Source organism: Anas acuta, chromosome 4 (assembly GCF_963932015.1).
Source record: "Anas acuta chromosome 4, bAnaAcu1.1, whole genome shotgun sequence".
Taxonomy (NCBI): Eukaryota; Metazoa; Chordata; class Aves; order Anseriformes; family Anatidae; genus Anas; species Anas acuta.
This window is the reverse complement of record NC_088982.1, coordinates 12,389,914-12,404,994: the sequence shown is the minus strand read 5'-3', so window position 1 is coordinate 12,404,994 and position 15,081 is coordinate 12,389,914. Positions and strand designations below refer to the sequence as shown.

Here is a 15,081-nt window from a genome sequence, read left to right as displayed (position 1 = left end):
TGGCTGTATTTAAAGGGTTGCTAGTTTGAAGATGACCTCGATAAATGATCATAATGCAAACATGATACATGCATAAAAGTATCTTGGATTTGCAGTACTTCTAGTTGTTTTTCTTTCCTTTGCCTACTGATACTGTATATACAGGAGAAGCACTAAAAATTCAGTTCAGTGAGCTATAGTTTCATTTCACCACATTTTCTGCCAGGGGCCAGGATGCCATTCTCTGTTGCTGTATCAGGTCAACAGATTTCCAGATTCAGAGAACAGTGGCTATACTGGGGATGAAGATACAGCATTCCAAAAGCTAAACAAGGTAAATAGACCATAAACATAGTATCTTGGCTTCAAATGGTAATTATTTCTCTACAAAGCTGAAGCCATAGTCCAGTGGAAACTTCATTCATTAATTTAGCTCTTCACAAAGGAAACAATGAGGTGCCTCAAAGAAAAACTGTTAACATTTATTTTACTCAAGTATTTAATTAAAAAAAAAAAAAAAAGTGACAAAAAAGTCTTCTATTTAGCAAAAGAATACAAGAATTAAATCTTATGGGGGAAAAAAAAAAAAAAAAAAAAAAAAGCAAGATTGATGATGACTGGCAAACCAAACCCTAAGCTTGTTTGACTATTACATACAAACAAATCAGAGATTTTATTCTGTGAAGGAAATGAAACAGAATGTGAATTCCATTATCTTTTCCATCATGTGGTGAACCTACCAATTAAGGCAGACTTTCTGCACCATGTGAATGCAATACAAACACATCTCATTACAATCTACCTGGTAGTCAAACTATATGAAGACTTTTTTGTTGCTAAGATTTTTCTTGTCTTAAACTACCATCTGAAACATAGAAAACTGCCCTTGGGAAAGTCATACTCAGTCATTAGAATCAATTGCACAAGAAGGGCCAGGTTCTGAACCATCCTGAAAGACCCATTCACGTAGGGCTTTGTGTGTATCGTATATTGCACAGTGAGCTAAAACATACAGGAGAAAAGTCTAACTATCACGTCTGATAAATGTCTTCTTTGATATACTCAAAGAGAGTATTTCAGCCTTCTTTCCAAGCCAAAAAAAGTGAATCTATATCTCTGAGAATGAAAACACTTCAACCACTTCAATCTTTAGATAATAAATTTATAACATACTGAAAATTTAGAAGGGTCATCACTCTCATTCAAAAACAAGAAAGCATAGAGAGATAAGTGAAGCCTGATGATAACTAAAAAGCAAAATCAGAAATTAGAAAAAACAGTAACTTGCTCTTTACAAGGAAGAAAAAGAATGGTAACTTTTCGTATTGTAAGGGCAATTCAGAAAAGCACTGCACATTCTCTGTAAATGTAAAGTCATCCAACAGCACGTGATCTTCAAATAGAAAGTTGATTTGGAATGCAAAAAGGTAAATCCCATGTTTAGCAGCAACAAAACTTATGTAAAATTATTTTTTTGGCACAACACAGGTAGAATGATATTAACATTTATGATTAAAATTGCATAATATCGAAATATACTATGAATATTAATAAGGATAAATTGCAAGAATACACATACAGATTATCTGTGCAGAAAAATATATATTCTATCCTAGAGACAGGCCATCTCAAATGAAAAGAAGGAATTATATAAAAAAGAATCATAGAAGGAAACAGATATTGGAAAAAGGTTGAAATTCAAGTTACACTTAGGTTTAGGTGCTTCATGAAAAAAAAGGAGGAAGGAAACTTCAATAACAGAGAACTTGTACTATGGAGGAGGAGTTACTAAAGCAACTGAGTTTAAAATATGCAGATTATCCTATGGAGATAGGACATATCTAAATATAAATTCTATTTATCAAAAACAGAATCAGTTTTTGCAGCATCAGACAAAAATGCTAAGCTAAGAGCTCCAAATTGCATTCAGATTGACATTATGAACATGGCATTTTCCTGCTGGCCCAGTGTGTCATGTAGAAGGATGAGGAAAAAAAAATGTCTCTTTGCCATGTGGTTATACAGAAGGATAACTGAACAACATCAGTTTTTAGAACTGTGCTTTCTGTATATCAGGAACAGGATGATAGTTTTGTCTCCTTGACATACTTCCACAGAGACTATTCTAAACACAGAAGGAACAGATCAAACTCCTCTGACAATAAAAGATGAAATAAATTTATGTACAGAGACTATTATTCCCCATACACGTATTCATGAACAGAAGCAGTCAAATTCTGATCCAGCTTGCACATTGTCTCTTTGTTAGCTGAGATTTATGCATTAATTCTGTAACACATTGCATGGCTTCACTACAGGTATACACATGGCAAAAGCATACAAGCATAAAAGTCTGGCCACATCTTGCAGGTTAAGGCTGCCATACTACCAGACATTATTAGAAATGCTTTCAAAATTTTATTTTTCTCCATTAAAAAAAAATACAAATAAAATAAAAAATAAAAATAAAAATAAAAATAAATAAATAAATAAATAAAAATTAAAAAAAAATAAATTCTTCTTCTAATACAAATGCCACAGCACTTGCCAGTCTACTCCACCATTACAAAACCAAAAAAGTGCAAAATTTAATCAAATAGGTTAAGTTATGAATCGTTGAATTTGAATTTGGTTTGAGACTGTAAATTGCTAAAAAAAGAAAACAGTTTTAATCTGACAGTCCCATTGAGACTAATATTTCTCACTACACTGCAAGTTTATTTAGTCTGTTTATTAGCACAATACTACTAACAGCCTTCAGAAAATAAATCTCAGATCTAGAGCTGGCTTTGAACCTAAGCTTGCCATGGTTACAGGTTAAAGCTGTGCTTTAGCATCTGCATAGGTACTATGCAATCCAACCTGAAGCCTAGGCAGGGTGCTGACAGTCATCAGTGCCACTCTGAAGCTATATAATTCCATATTTCCTGCAACTCTTTCCCCATGTTCCTCTTGGGCTTCAAAAGCTCTTTGTTAGTTTATGTGGAATTACACAGCATTTAAGTCTTCAGCCACGTGGTTGGCACCATTTCTCCAAAAACCTGCTTGTGCAAGTCAAACAACCCTAGATACCAGAATGCAAGCTGACCAGAGAATCACAGTATATATTTGTTTAGTGTGATCTATATGCTTTGGTATGGCTGGAATATGCCTTCAAAATCTGCAATGAAAACTCCATAATGAACAGGATGAAGTCACTGTATAGGGAAATTAAACTACAGAGTGTTTGGTCCTGTACAACTGGCCATAATTTTTCAGATTCAAAGAGGGTGGAAATGGCACCAGAAGAGACCTTTCTGGCAAGAAGAGATGAGCAACAAACCACAGCTCCTGCAGTCTGCAGCATGAGTGGGTGTATTGAGGGTTACTGCAGGGCATATTCCAAAGGGAAGCAGTTTTGCTGTCAATGAGCCATTACATCCAAGTCCAGCATACTGAAAACATTTACCTGAAAAAGGGGGGAAATAAATCAGGAACTGCTTGACAGTTCTCCAAAGGCTTGTCCAGGAATTTCAACACATAGATTACAAGCTGTCCCTCTGCTCTTGACATTTTGTTTAATCAGCAGACAGTAAAATTTTATGTGCTACCCTGTCCATAGACAGCAGATTCCAGCATATTAGAGGTCTCTAAGTTGATAGCAGGTTAAATCCCATATGGAAAAGAAACCTGCAGTTTGCTCTCAAGGCAAACACAATCAGGTAGCCTACTACCCTCCTCTTACTCCATTTAAGCTGAAATGTTTATCGGCACTTTAAAAGTGGCTTGTACAAAGGAATAAAATTAGATTTATTTATTTTTTTTCTGGAGTGGTATATGTGCTATTTGTGCAGCACATTACAGGAAGGACAGCAAGAGTCCTGATCACATTCCAGTGGTGCTGACGTGCAGCAGCCAGCAGCTTCAGCCAGCAAATGCACATGAAACACAACATTTCCACCAAACATCTCAGGGCCAAGCTTTCAGAAGCCACAGCAAAAATGAACAAGAAAGTTCCTGCAATCTGAAGAAAGGCAATCTGATATGTTATCTGAAGGAAGTTAAATCCTATTTGCCCAAAACAGACAAGGAAGATATCAGCACCCAACACACAACATCTGAGTATTTCCACAGTGATGCTCATGAAGAAGACTCTGTGGTTAACGGACACCTGAAAACATATCAGCATTATTCCTTGCTGCTATTGTGCTGCATGCAACGTATAAGCTATAGGTATAAATGTTTCTGATGGAGATCAGTCTTAAAGCTGCTTTTGTAATTGGTACAGTGACCAGGAACACAACCTGCGGAACTGATTGCAGCTTTGCACCAAAACCTGGCTTTCCAGTACTGAACTGGAGGCTCACAGACCTGGAATGAACTCACATGTCGACAGTTACTGGCTTCTCTATTGCCTTAGTCATCTCACTGGCATACTGTACTGCAAGGGTGAGGAAAGCTACAAGAATACTGTAACTACTGTAAGAATTCTTCTGCTTCAAGTGCACAGCCATTTCTTGGCAGCCAAAATCTACTACGTGGTGTGATGCAGTGAGTATACATACACTGCCTGCCCTTCACCCAAAGTGTCAGCATATCTGTCAAGACTCTACAGCAATCCTCAATACAGCAAAATCACACAGCCAGTAGCTGTTCTGCCAGGTCAACAACGAAGGTTCCCTCTGTGACCTGTCAACACTTTGGAGATTCAGAAACTAAAGGAGAATTTCTTGTACATCTCTGGTGCCTTCTACACATACCACGCACCTTCTGGGAAACTTCACCCAGCCATACCGGTCTGATGCCAAATGGAAGAGACTCAAGGAGAAAAGACTCAAGCAGAGAGTACAGGCAAGTAGAAGTAGAATACATTGATGGATTAAGAGACTGGCTCCAGAGATAAACAGAAGATGAGTTTACCTAGAAAACACTGATAAATGCATTCTAGAGTGATTCAAAATAGGCTCAGCTCTTGAACTCACTGCAAGCTGATAACAGAACTAAGCACAACTAGTGAAGTCCTAGTGACGGAAGCATGCATCACGTGAAGCTTCGTGACATGGATGTTCACAGGCAGGTTTAATGAGTGACAACTACAGTACAACTGCTTTGAATAAATTAATTCACATTCTAATTCACTAACTTACTGAATTCATTTTATATCAGGAAGAAGGTCTGTGTATGTCTTCAATCACTAAAGTTTTGGACCGTGACCCTGAGGTCACATTTGTCTGTTAAAGTCTTAAGAACATACACAAGCACTTGCTTACAGCCCTACTTTTCAGGGCAGGATTCATCAGTCAGAAATACTTGGGGCATGAGCCACAATAAAAGCTCTAAAAATCCCGCTTCTAGACCTTACTGTAGGTTGAAAAAAGATATATATATAGATGTACTCAAACCCCCAAAACTGTATCAGCTCTTCCAGTGTACAAAGGATAAGGCTGTTGGTCATAATCCCAACCATAGAATCACAGAATGGTTTGGGTTGGAAGGGACCTTAAAGACTTCTTAGTTCCAATCCCCTGCCATGGGCAGGGACAGTTCCCACTAGATCAGGTTGCCCAAAGCCTTATCCAACCTGGCCTTGAACACCTCCAGGGATGAAGCATTCACAGCTTCTCTGGGCAGCCTGTGCCAGTGCCTCACCACCCTGAGTAAAGAATTTCTTTTGAATAACTAATCTAAACCTATCCTGTTAATTTAAAACCATTACCCTTGTCCTATCACTCCACTCCTTAACAAAGAGTTTCTCCCCATCTTTCCTGTAGCCCCCTTCAGGTACTGGAAGGCTGCTGTAAGGCCTCCCCAGAGCTTTCTCTTCTCCAGGCTGAACAACCCCAACTGCCTCAGCCTGTCTTTGCAGGACAGGTGCTCCAGCCCCTTGATCATCTTTGTGGCCCTCCTCTGGACTCATTCTAACAGGTCCATGTCCTTCTTGTGCTGGGAGCCCAGAACTGAATTCAGGGCTCCAGGTGGGGTCTCACAAGAGCAAAACAGAGGGGGACAATCCCCTCCCTCCCCTGCTGGCCATGCTGCTTTTGATGAAGCCCAGGATGCAGTTGCCCTTCTGGGCAGCAAGCGCACATTGCTGCCTCATATCGAGTGTAGCTACTACAGCCAACCTCTCTGCCCAAAGAATTTGTCATTTACATCCGGTGTAAATTCAAATACATGTACATGCAATGAAGTTGATGGACATATGTATGATAGACCCATGTTACACATGCTGAAATCAAAATCAAGGCAGTCAGTATCAAGAGGGTACTTATTTTCCTTTTTAAAAAGCCACAACCATTAAAAGAGAGAACACATGAAAAGAAAAAAAAAAAAAAAAAAAGGATCACCTGTGGGGTGTCTCAGGAAATATAAATCAGGACAAAAAGAAGAGTGGTTTGTTTAACTCAAGAACTCTCAGAATTATATATTTCCCATTTTACAGTTCCATTACTGAAGAGATCTTAGCCTTAAATTAACTATACCCTTCCAATATAAAAAAAATAATTAAAAAAATACAACAGAAGACAGAATGGCATGGCTTAAACTGTGCAGAACATCCATTCCTTTATCATGAAAAAGAGCACAGCAAAATAAGAACATGTAGCAGTTTGCCATCAACAAAGCTGCTTACATAGACACCCACTCTTTCCTATTTTCTTTTGTAGCATTTTCTTTTAACTCACTCATCTCCTTTTGCATCTTTCACTGACTATTCTTTGACTTACCAGCTTCTTCAGACTGTTCCCACAAGAAATCCAACTAAGGAAATAGTTATTTGGTTACAATCAGTTCAGAATAAATCATCTGTTTTAATTTTCCCTCTCCCGAAATATTCAGATGCCAATAAAAATAATTTCCTTGAGAAAGCAAGGGGTTATTTCCAGGGTATCTGAAATCTGAAATAACTGGAGCAGGATAGTTATTCTGCAGATCTAATCTTCATGCTGTGATAGATTCATTCATTTGGTCCCACCTCCCAGGAAGGAGCTGGCAATTACTGCATTCCAGTGAAGGACCGTGGATTTCTTCCAGCACCCTGACTCCATATGCCATTTACAGCTGCTTGTGGCAGCCAAACCAGTAATGCATTTTAGCATGAGATGCAAATGAGCTAGATATACTGCAAGTTTGCTCCTTCATACCTAGTATATTAGTTGTTTTCTCTTTCTGAAGATGAGAATTATCTTTCTTGATAATAATGAAATTTCAGGCTCTGCTTTACTGAAATACAATAGGGTTTTGATTTACAGATGCAGATCTGTAAAAAATATGTCTTTAAGAAATGTATGGCAGTTATTACCTACAGTGATATTGGGACACCTCCCTCTTTTTAAAGATTCATTTGCTTTGTGTGACCAATCTGAAACTATCTCCTAAATTAGAAATCATAGATAACTAGAATCCTATGTTACTTTTGTGCTCCTCCAAGAATTAGCCTCAATATATACATTAAGTAAACTAAGCACTATAATTAGAGCTTAAACAGTTTTTAAATCAAACATATCCTCAGTACATCCCCTCTTAAAGTCTAATCTGGCATTATTATGAAGTTCTTTTATAGCACTAGAATGTGGGAACCATCTATTTCATCCAGTTTGTCAGATACACTGTCTCCAAACACATATTTATTTGTATGTTAATTCACAAAGTATTTTCTTAGTGCATGTGTATACACACACAAATTCTCTGTGTTCACCACTGATACTCTTAGAACGCACTGCTTTGTTACCCAATAGCTAGACTGCTAGTAGTTAGTTAACTAGACAGAGTAAACCTAACTCAGCCATACCTAACCACAGCTAGGGTCACAGTTCCCCATTGTTGTGCAGAAACAGCCAGAGAGAAATAGTCTAGAAGTCATCTAGGAAAGGCTAAGGTGGGAATGTGGGAAAAATCAAAACAAAAAAATATCAAAGTCTTAGAGGGTTTTTCACACAGTTGACACACACACACACACAAAAAAAAAAAAAAAAAAAAAAAAAAAAAAAAGTTATTAATATAAAGCCATGTTAGTAAAATTAGCATACAGCTGAGTGCAGGAAAGCTTAGTATTTTACTGCAAGGCACAGTAATAGCCCTGACTTCTTGGTTGGTAAGATGCAGTCTAAAGATAAATGGTAACACATGATGGTAAGCCAATAAAAACAAGGAAACAAAAATGAACCTGAATACATTAATGGGACATAATGAGGTATCAGGAAAAAAAAAAATGGCCCCAGAATTTTCACTTTTCAAGATTACTCTTTACACAGAATGCAATAGTGAAACTGCTTTAATAATAATAACTAGGAAAAAAAAAAAAAAAAAAAAAAAAAAAAAAAAAAAAAACACTTATCTAACCATCCCATTCAGGTGTACACATCTTGAGTTCTGGGGCAGAAGCATTATCTTTGAGACTTCAATTCCTCTTACAAATGCAGTTTGAGTAACAAATTTGTCCAACAAATTCAAAAATTAGTCATACGGCAGTCAGAGGCAGCAGAAGCATTTAAGTCTAATTTCCATTAGAAGCCAGTCTATGGCAAATATAATTAAAGTTTTTAGTAAGAGTTTGCCATTTTACTAAGTGACTCTGAATTGCCAGAATGAGCATTAAGTGCTGGCGGCACAGCAACCCATCCTCCTTCCCCATGCTATGTGGTAGTGGCCAAAGCCTTGTGCAAAAGCTAATAGTGTGATTATCTGCTAGGATTATGCAGAACAGAGAAGCTGAAGTCTGCCTTTGTGAGAATTAAGTCCATCATCCTATTGGTCAATGGAATTATTTTATTTTACCATAGTGCAGATAGATTTTCACTCTGATCTTTTTTAAAGTGAGTGAATATCAAAGGACATCAGCTTCAGAATCTGGCATAGAACGCACTTACAAGTCATTCTTTTTGGTTTAAGAATGAAAAGTCCAGGAAAGGAAATGATGTATTCTTCTTTAAGAAGTAAGCTCCACTGAATTAACAAGAGGATAATTATAATACAGTCTGTATCTAACTAGTTTGGTAATGAATGACTAGGATGGGTTCTGTTCTGTGGGAAATGTAAAAATGTGACTCTAAGTACATCAACAGAAGGTAGAAAGATTGTGCAAGTGATGTTTTACACCCCTATAAATAAAACAGCTGTACTCACAGGGTTTCACCCCACACTTCTAAGCAGTTTAGAGAAGCAACACATCCCAAAACACTCTCCCCATCCTGACAGGGACCACAGTGACTTTGTGTCCGGATAGGGCATAAAGAACTGAATGAAGTACTTAAATCATCACAGAAGTGCCCGCAGCTTAGACACTCAAACAGAGATGGCACCTATATCTCACAAAATACAACCTCCTCCCCAGAAATGTGCCCTGATTAGGTTCAGAGTAGTAGTGCATTGCCCCCAAGTATTTACAAAAGTGTTGAAGAAGCTTGTTCAGAGAATTAGTAGTCTACAAGAAGGCTTGTACCTTTGTCTGGCAGGTAAAATCCAAGTTAGCGAGAAGAAATGCAAAATATTTGACAAGATTTAGCAGCACAAGTGGGAGTGTTATGGTGCAGTAAATAGTTATCAGATGCTGGTTACTGGACTAGACAGAAAACAGAAAAACAAGATGAAATCTCAGCCCCATAACCAATGAAAATTCGGAAAGTCTTATTAAAGATAAGATGGACAGATAAGATGTTTCTCATTCTGATCATAAAAGAAGAGAAGTAAAGCAATTGTGGAAGAAGTCAAGGAAGATTGCTCTGCAGTGGCTCACTTTTATTCTTACCATATAATAATAATTATTATACTTCAGTTTCAATTACACTAACATGCCACTTGGCTCACTTTAATCCTAGTGTTATCTATTTGGTTTAAGATAAACTTGAACACACTATATTTAAGAGGAAAAAATAAGCACCTACGTAGTGAAGTCGAAGCAAACAGATAAGCAGTCAATGCCCAAAATGAAGGCTGACAACCATGCTTACCTTAACTAAAGGTACACCATTTACTGAAGTTATTGCCAAGGCGCCTTGCATTTCTTCTGCAGCACATGCTTAACATCAGTGCTAAATCAAAAGTGAAACTGCGAAAAAACAGCAGTGGGGCAGTACGACACTTCCGTAATGAATGAAAAGATGACAGCTATCACAAAAATGACTAAAACTGTTCCATACAAATGTCTTGTCAAAGACAACTAAAATGGAGGACAACTTTCAGCTATCCTAGAGGATGAAGGTTAAGTCAAAATGAAACTAAGAAACATGAAAAACATACTTTCTGATACAGTTCCAATCTTCCTTACTTTCTAGTGTGCTAGAGAACAGACAAAGGACTGTTAGGGTGGACTGAAAATTAGAAGAAAACAGCACAAAACCTCAAAGAATAATGACAAGAGTTACAAGAGACATCTTGATCCTCCTATGGTTATGGCTGTGTTCAGTAGGGATTTAGTGATATGGTTTAGTAAGGAACAAGAAAGCATCACATGAACAAATACATACTGAGATGATAGCAGAAATAGCATCCCTCTTAATTTATACTGATTACACAATGCCAGCTCACAGTCTAAATATATGTATTTTTAAAAAATCTACAAGAAACAAAGTAATATTTACATCAAAGATCTTGTCATCATCAAAGTAATATGATGTTCATCAACCATCTTCCATTAATATCAAAGCAAAAAAAAGAAAAGAAAAAAAAAAGGCACAATGAACTAATGGAAACTGATTTTCAAGGAAAACAGCCAATATAAAAAAGCCTATTCACTATTTCTAAACATATTGTTTTTGCTTATCTTTCAGACTTTCACCTCTAGAAACTTGTGTCAGGTAATTAGATTTTTCACCAAGTGATTAGCAAAGGAGTAAAATAACTGTGTATATATATGTTTTTATATAATGTATTTAAGACACACCTGCCATAAAACCAGAGGATAAAAAGACATATTCAAAATGGCCAGTCACTCTGTATCTTGCTCTTTATATTGACATAAAATTTCCCATTGTGAACAGTTAACAAGATACTTTGTGCCTCCAAATTTTTGTGCCTAACAGACATCAAAACCAAAACAGGAAACGCAACCTTTCACACTGTTTCTCATTACATCAAGCACCTTTTCCACTCCTCATCTAATTTATAACAACAGCTGTAGGTGGGAGATTCCCAGATACATTTGGCTCTTTGTTTGCATTTATGCGTTTGTTTGAAAGTACATATGGTAAAGAAAGAATGAATCAAATTCAAGAAAAACTGTGGAAAGATGCCAAGTCTTTGAGCCTGGTGTTGGGTTGAGGGAAAATGGGGGAGAACTCATCTATCACAGCACATTGAACTAGTTTCTTTTAAGCTGCCATTCCTATGAGATGAATGGAGAGAAGAGATGAATATTGCAAGTACGGAATCAACCAACTTAAAGCTTTGAAGATCTCAAAGAACGGCTCACTGAAGCATTCCATATGAGAAAACATGTTCTAAGCTTTACCACAAGAATAAATAAATAAATAAATAAATAAATAGAGTTAAAAATGAATTTAAATTACTACAGTTCCATTTTGCACTATTTATTATGAATCTGTACCATTTTTATTGGAATACTGAAGGTGACCTATCACTGAAGTTATTGCTAGTAACACTTTATATTTTTTAAAAAGTCTTACCAAAAGTTAAAAAGAAATTGGTTACAAAGTTCACATACATGAGGAAGCCTTCCCAAGGTGGGAAGAAAAATAAACACTTTTTTAGACCATGAATTGTCCAGGATATTTTATTATAACATCTGATAACTTATAAAACAATGCCTATGAAATTGGTTTTCCTGAATAATGCAGAATAACATTGCAATAAGTACCATAAATCAGCAGCTGTTCTAAATATGCAATTTTTTTATTTTTAAATTAAAAACAAAGACTTGGAATGTGTTTCTGTGTTTCAGTGCACAAAGCTGCAATTAAGGCTGCATATTGTCTCTTCGAAATGAAGCAGAATAGAGTTAATGAAAGTTGAGAGAAAAAAATGAATCAGGAGGATTACAGATGAGAACACGAGGAAGAATGTAATGGTTTTTGTTTCCTGGATGGCAGAGCAATTGTAGTCCAAAGTTAATATATGAATAGATAAATTGAGACTGATCGGTAGCCCCGCAGTAATCAGTGGTACACGTCCATATATCCTCTTGGAAGGTGGCAGCATGCAGCCTTGCTTCTCGACAGAGGCAATCCAACCACACCGACTGCATTGTGTGCTGTTCCTGACACATATTTATACCACCTAACCTTACACTGTCCAGAAATGTGGCCCATTTATTACCTCAACATATCTGCTACTTCTATATCCCCTATTTTTCTATCATATTCTAATCAAAATATTCAACAGAAAGAAAAAAAAAACTATACATGAAAATAACTATTAACATCTATATGCTGAGAAATAATATTAAAAAGCAGAAACTAACAGCACAGCTGGGATAAACTGCAAGAAAGATGGTGCTGGAGGGAAACTGGAATGGACATTAGCAGAGACACAAAAATACTAATGAAAACAAATAGGGACTTGAATGAGATGGACCTCTAAGAGAAAAACATGATGATAAATCTTGGGTCTATCACTGTGTAGTGGAGATTAACTTTTTAACAAAGCACATCTCTACCAATTCAAGCCTCATTTTTAGCTCTGGTTCAAACCATGGCCTCTTAAGGATATTTCCAACTCTTACGTTCCCATAACAACTGTCTAAGACACTAAAGGAACATACATTTAAGTGAAGAATGAACGAAGAATGAACATCATTCAGAGCATTTCAAAAAAAAAAAAAAAAAAAAGAAGGGGAAAAATGCTTTATGTGCATGCAGAAGAACTTAAAGATGATCTCTACAAATCTCTACACCAATGAATTCCCACAGTACTTGTACCTCAGTGTCTCAGGCTGAACAGGCTGAAGCCCCAGGGGGTGGCCTCCTTCTCAAACCTGTGGGGCACCACTCCAAACACCTGCTCTCTCCATCCATAAGCAGAACCACCTCTTCTAGCAGGGCCTACATCCTTGGCCCTCCTGTTTAAAACTCCAGCATATGAATTGACTTCACATTAACATCCTCAAAACCTCCACCCATCCAAAACAAGGACCCAAACCCCAGAAAGACGTCACTCTCTCTCGGGTGCAAGAAATAAAGTCATCCCAATGGATTGAGAAATATAAACAACAGGGAACAGAAATTGACAGCAAATTTATAAACCCTAGAGAATACAAAAGCTCCTCTATTACAGTAACTAATTTTAGCATTATTAGTAGTAAGCATGCATATTTTCAATGCAGAACAAAAGCACCATCTCAAACAATAATTAAGCAGAATTTAAAACTCTTCATAAAACCTTCCTGCCTAAATGCACCATGAATTAGTGTCTCTTACAATTGGAAAACATTTATTTTAAGCAGGCTTTAGAAAACCCACACAAAGCATATTCACCCCTAGCTATATAAAACCTGAAACGGGAACAGGCATCTCACAGAGATAAAACACGTAAGACCCTAATAAGCATTACAGAATCCCATTCCTGCATAAATGCATACGCGCATCACGCTTACTGTCAGTGAAACCAACCAAGGAAGAAAAGACATTGCTGTGTATACATGATAGGTCCTAAGTATATGGCAGGGATCTTAGGGAGCAAAAGGAATCTGGAAATGAAAGGGGGCTCATTTTCTTCTTCTTTATGAAATTTGCTATGATTTCTTTCCAATAATTCTGTGAACTCAATAAATAAATAAATAAATAAATAAATAAATAAATAAAATGTGTTTAGATTAACATCATTCCTTAGAATTTGTTGTTTATTTATAGGCAGCACGGTACATTTAAGGCATTAGTCAGGCTAGTACTATATGACTTCTGATCTGTAAAAACCTAACAAAAATTGTTCCTAATTGCCTGTTAAAGCTGAGCCTGCTCCATCCTCTCTTTAAATAGAGATCCGGCAGATCTGCAGTGACCCACGGGCCTACCGGCTGCCTTAAGGGCTGAGATGAGGAACTTTCCCCCAAACCTCAGCTATTCCCCATGACAAACCAGTCCTAATGGAGAGCTGACAAACCCAAATCACCCTATATCTCAATATTCCCCTCATCCAGCCCCCCCGGAGCGATCCGCTCTGTGGTGTTGCCATAGAAAATGGCAAGGAAGCCTCCAATTAGAGAAGAGGTCACACTTAAGCAGGGATATTATGTAAATAACAGCCTGCCAGCACCCCTCACGGAAAAAAATCAAATCAAATAAAGGCCTCATCTTGCGAGTCTTCCGAGGGCAGGCCTGGGATTTGCTCCCGGGATCCCCGGGGAGCAGGGCTGGGCCCCAGGTAGGGCGGGCAGGAGGGCGGCGGGGCGCCGGGCATCGCTGTGCGCCCCCTCCCCCCGGCTCGGGGGGACACGGAGGGACACGGGGACGACCCCTCGGTGGGGGTCCAGGGCCGTTCTTGGGTTCTCCCTTCCCGCAGCAGCCGCGCCCCGGCTCGCCGCCCCGGGACAGGCGGCGCCCAGCCCCGCCGAGGACCGGCTGCCCTGCCCGGTTCAGCGGCACCGAAGGGCGAGCGGAGACCGGGCACGGCCTCGCCCAGCCGCGGGCTGGCACTTTTATCCCCCCGCACGGTCAAAGTCTCCGAGCACGGCAGCATCCTGCCTGCCTCCCCCGCTCATCCCTCCCGCCGCCGCTACTCACCCACGCCGCAGCCGGCAACGGCGGCAGCGCCCCGCCGGCTCCCCGAGCCCCCTTGTCCCCTCTTCGCCCCCTCAGGGACCCTCCTGGACCCGCAGCGCTGCGGGCGGAGCCGCCGGAGCGAGCGGCGGCTGCACCTCGGATGCCGGCTCCGGTCCCCACCCCGGGCTCCCTCCCCGGCTGTCACCGGCGGCCCGCCCTCGGGAGGCGGCGGCCCCGAGCCGAGCTCGCCAGTGGCGCCGGGCCCTGCCGCTCCCCGCAGCCCCGCCTCGGGCGGGCGGAGAGCCCCGGCACCGCCACACCGGAGAGCGGTGGTGGTCGTGGTGGTGGTGGTCGTGGAGGTGGTGGCGGGGAGGGGTGGCGGTGGTGGCGCTGAGGGGCGCGGGGCGGCGGCTGAGGGGAGCGGGTGGCTCTCGGTGGATAAACGGGGGACCACGGACACGAGGCGGCTGCT

General features: G+C 39.5%; 1 protein-coding gene across 5 annotated transcripts in view; it reads right to left on the bottom strand.

The window, feature by feature from the left end:
• JAKMIP1 (janus kinase and microtubule interacting protein 1) overlaps positions 1-14,787 on the bottom strand; it is a 151,278-nt gene extending 136,491 nt beyond the window's left edge. For 4 of the 5 annotated variants that reach the window (XM_068679886.1, XM_068679881.1, XM_068679887.1 and 1 more), the window contains exon 1: positions 9,906-10,030. The gene's annotated coding sequence lies outside the window, so the exon portion shown is untranslated. Of the gene's footprint in view, positions 1-9,905; positions 10,031-14,630 lie in introns of those variants that run through there. The other variant, XM_068679882.1, reaches the window with a different exon arrangement.
• Between the last annotated feature and the right edge of the window lie 294 nt (positions 14,788-15,081).